We start from the raw sequence: 5,289 nt of genomic DNA, 5'->3' as shown, positions 1-5,289 counted from the left end.
TGCTGCTGCAGTCTTTTTAAGTTTTTAGTATCAAACAATTTTCTAGTTCGATGCGGAGGGAAGGAATGGACTGAGCTTCGGTCACCCGTGGTGGCTGCGTCATTAAAGCATTTGTTTTTAAGCAGGAATCACTCTCGGGGATATTTTTATTGTTAAGAGGATATACTCTTTTGAAGATAGATAATCCTATATGACTTATTATTAGTAATTAATATCCGTTCTTGTAACCACCGGAAGACCGGCAACTAGTAGCAAGGTTTTGACGCATAGAATGAACTGGTCAAGAGAGGGAGATGGCGGCTGGACTAAGGGTGTGTTTTATGTGTTAGAAGACAATTTTATTTTTATTTTTTCATTTTTGGTTGGTTAAAATATTTCTTTTTTTAGGAAAACTAAGTACCTTCAAAGTCAAGAAGATAGTGGAACTAGAAAGAACAAGTTTCATAAGTGATATTATATGCTAATTATATCATCCAACCCCTCATCCCCCTCCACTCCCACATTTACTCTCTATGGGGTTAGTTCGGTTGCTGGTTAAAAGTTATGTAACCAAACAACGTATTTGGTATGTTAAATTTTATACATAGCAAAACAATGACACCAACGTGATACAAGTTATGCAGAATTTTCATATCATAACCAAACGATCCTTATAATGTTTATCTAAATTATATATAAATGTTATCGGTACATATTTTATGTTTACTTACGAATCCGCGACTCTAGTAGCACAAAAATAAAAAGTTGAACCAAACTAGTGCAAAAAAAAAAAAATACATTAGTAGTATTGGCATACGAAAATTCGTGCGTGACTCAAACCGCAAAATGATACACTGACTTTTCACGCACGCATTTCACATAACGTAGTGACCATAAATCGGCCCCTCCATCTTCCCCACCACGTAATCCGCGATATCCCCCCACCCCCCCCCACCCCATTTTCAGTGGTCCCAACCCCCTTAAAATACTAATTTCGTGTTATTTTTCAATCCAAAACTCAATATTCTTGGTATATTGAAGTGTAGGAACAAGTTTCTAAGGTTGGATTTCGGAATAGAGCGGCATATAACACATTTCAAAAACTCAAAAAAAGCTTCAATCTAGGTATTTCACTACGAATTTTCTATTACATTGTTAAATATATTATTACCCTAAGCATGGTCATTGTGTAACTGTGGTGGATTACTCGTTTTGCTTTTTTTTTTTTTTTTTTTTGCGTTTTTGGCGTCAGGTCCGTTGAATTTTGCCCATTTTTTCGTTTTTTTTTTTTTTTTTTAATTTGTTTATCTATTGTTAATTAGTTAATTATTTATTGCTTGTTTATTTAGTATTTGTTAATTGTTGGATTAGAGACTTAAGTATTTATTAATTGTTAGACTAGCTATTTCAATTGTTAGACTGGCTAATTATTTATTTTGTTTTTGTTAAGCCAATTGTTTATTTGTTAATAATTTCTTAATTGTTTCATTAGTTAATTAATTGTTTATTTGTTAAATATACGATAATAATTTATTAATTTTTTGATTAGTTACTTAATTGTTTATTTATTAAATATATGATAATAACTTGTTAATTATTTGATTAGTTAGTTAGTTATTTGTTTATTTATTAATTATTTATACTAATTGTATGCTAACTAGTTGTTAATTATTTGACTTATCTTTATATTTTAGGAATGAAAACCCTTAGTTTAGGATTCATAACCCGTAGCTTAGGATTGAAAACCCTTAATATAATTTTCTATAAAAGATTACATAACTAATATTACTTGTTAATGATTTATTTAAAAAAATACGTAAAACGGATATGAATCACCACAATCTTTAATAAAATTTTCGATAAAAGATTACATAACTAATACTAATACTACTTGTTAATGATTTATTTAAAATGCGTAAAATAGATGGATCACCACCCTCTTGATCCGGGCCCTTCGACCGAGAGTTACCGTATCTTCGGCCGAGCATAGGTCGCAACATATATGGACATCCGACTCGCAACCCGAGTCTCGGTCCGTACCCGATTGGGGGACTCGGCGTGGAGATCTTAGCCGCCGCCCCCACATTCTCGTGTCCTGGATATACTACGTCGGGGCGGTATCTACCGGTGCGTCGAAGTTGATCGGGTACAGCACGATAGGTCACTAGTGACGGCATTGATTGAGAGGTGGCGACCTGTCACGACCCGCCTAGAGGGCCGCGATGAGTACCCGGAGCTAGATACCGAGCACCATACATCATACCATTATCGTCTTGACTTGTATTCATATAAGCTTCATAAGCATGTACACGTATCCACATATACCAGCATTTATGACAGCAAAAGAATAATGTACGAAATCTACATCGAGGGCACATGACAACTGCTACCCATGTACAAGTATCTACGAGCCTCTAACTGAAACTTTGAGGTCATGACGATGGGACAGGACCCCATCATATCTAACTATGTACATAAAAGAATATATATAAAAAACGGCACCTCCGGTCTATGGAAGTGCTCTAGTGCGAGCGGTCCGACTCTTACGAGGTGGGTCGTCTCTCCCGTCTACTGTGGGCATGAGCACAACATCCGAAAAGGAAAGGATGTCGATTTAACAATGTACGAGTATGTAAGGCATATATCATAAAGTAACGAGAAGCACGAGAAGAAAAAACAAAGATGAAAAGATAGCGGTCAGCTTGCCTCTTAAGCGGAGCCATGCGCATACGCGTAACATATCATATCATGTATTCCGCGGAACGTGCGCCTCGATCCATATATATTTCCGTGGAACGTACGACCCGATCCATTATCCATATAACCGCGTCCGGATGATATCATAATAGAAGCCGATCGTGTGGTTGTGCATCTATAGCATATATAATATACGTAGCATGCACGAGAGCCAAATAAAAGTGCCTCTCTGGGGTGACATAAAATCGTAAACCTCTCGAGCCGCACATGACATCATCATTAGATCGTGTCTCGTGTCCGGGATCCATGGCGTAACCTTGACCGCCATATGTAATATAGCTCAGACATAAGTCGAAGCCATATGCTCTATAGCCTGGGGCCATATGTAATATAGCTCACTTAGACACGAGCAGTGGCCATATGCTTTATAGCCCACTCAGTCACGTCAGGAAACCATTTAGAATGCTAAACTTGAAAATCTTTCGGATTGGAGTCATTGTAAGATTCTTTAGGAACTTTAAGCCTTTGGCATTTCTGGGGGTAAAATATTGAGAATAACATATACAAAATCAACATATAGGGGTCATGCCTTTGAAAGAAGAAGGGATAGCCTCACATACCTTTGTGTCTCCTTAACGACGTCGACTAAGGCTCTCTCCTCCGACTTACGATTCTACATATAAGAGGGTTCGTACGAAGGTTAGATTATTGAGGGCATACTTACGTTTAAACTAAAGCGACTAAAGCTAACGAAAATTGGCGCATTTCGTTTGTTTCGACAACTTTTCCTCATATAACCAAACGGCTCCCAAACAACACAACAACATCTATAATATCATAATACGCAATTTCCCCTTAAGTTAAACATTATTCCATCTCTAAACTCATTTAAGAATCCTCCATAACCATTACTAGAATACAACTTCATACTTCGCTTATAATTCGAGTTCTTCAACTATCAACACCCTTACTATCATAAAATAATTGTAATACTCACCTTGATTACGTAAGAATGATCTTTGGATAGAAATACTCCACTCGAGAAGAACTCCACTTGACTACCAAGGAGATTTCCAACTTTCTATCAACTTTTCTAAGCATTTACACCCTCGATTCTACTAATCTTTGATGTTTAATCTTTGTTTCCCCTTCTTGAATATGTATTGATGTGTTAGGGAGAGGTTTAAGAGGTTTTTGGAAGTTTGAGAGATGAATAATGAGAAAAGAAGAGGAAACCGTGCATATATGAAAATAAAACTCGGACTCCGACTCGAAATATACTCTGGTCCCACTATACGACCGTATAATTTATACGGTCCGTACATTGGACCGTATGTTTCCTCCAGATTTCCATCCTTCACTGGAAAGGTTCTACGGCCAAGTATACGGGCCGTATAAAATATACGGTCCGTATATTGGACCGTATAATCCCCAGTTTTTTCGATTTCGTCCTCGTCGCTTCGTTTGATCTCGAATCCTTATGGAACCTTCTTGGTACTTGTGCAACACCTCCTTAACGATCTAATGGACATTATAACTCGTCCTTAAATCCTTGCTAAACATTCCTTAGCTCGACGCCCATAAAATCCTTCCCAAACGTAACTTATACTTCACTTTCACGACGAGCCTAGTTTCGCCAATTCCGATAACCTAAGAATCTTATCGTATATACATTAAGGTCGCTAATCACCCTCTTCGTAGTCGTGAGTCTCATGTCCGCCTTGGCCGACGTTAGTCCATTCACGACACAATGTCACGAAATTACCGAGTGTAACACGACGGAGACGCACACATTTTCATCTCCGCACGAGAGCTACACATTACCCTTCGGGATGTGGAGGTCATTTATGGGCTACGGGTCGATAAACGCCCATTGTATATTAGGAGCCTCACGCCGCCGCCTACCGATGAGTTGATTAGGCTCACCCGGTTTCGCGGCTACCGGATGGTCATATTTCCGGCCGAGTCGCCTTTGTTGTCGACCTTTTACGCTCACCGCGCCTCACGGACACGCAAAGAACCGATTGGAGAGGACACCGGCCGACAAGTTGATCGACGCGCGCGTCTATACCTACTCATCATATTCGGGGGGCATCCTATTCCCGAACATTTCGAGTTCGCATACGAGCTTGAAGATCTTCGATATATCGACGATCTCGGCCGAGATAGATGTTATAGTTGGGCGCCGCCGTGCAGGGCTACATGTATCGAGATTCTCGCCGATGTTCTATGGGCACGAGGTAGAGGTCCCCACATTTTTGCTCGCTCCTTCGTAATATATTTAAGTGTGTGTAATTATACACAAATATATTTTTTAAAACGACGTGATAATTTTTTTTTAAAATGACTATATCGTATATGGGTGTGGACTAGGTTGAGACCTTTTCGCCCCATACCACCGACCCTCCCTGGCGACTGTCTTCTCGTCCCGATGCCATACGCGCGGAGATGGTCGCGAGGGGTAGCCGACGTGTGGAGACGCGCCCACGGCCTTTTCCCATTTAGGGATTAGCTAGACGCGTGACGGACGGACGGTATGTTCGTATTTTGGATTCACACGCTAGACCACATAGCTACTATTTTAGTCTTTTGTTGTTAACTAGTTCAATCTTT

This window comes from Lycium ferocissimum, chromosome 2 (genome assembly GCF_029784015.1).
Source record: "Lycium ferocissimum isolate CSIRO_LF1 chromosome 2, AGI_CSIRO_Lferr_CH_V1, whole genome shotgun sequence".
Lineage (NCBI taxonomy): Eukaryota > Viridiplantae > Streptophyta > Magnoliopsida > Solanales > Solanaceae > Lycium > Lycium ferocissimum.
Note: the sequence above shows the minus strand (reverse complement) of the source record.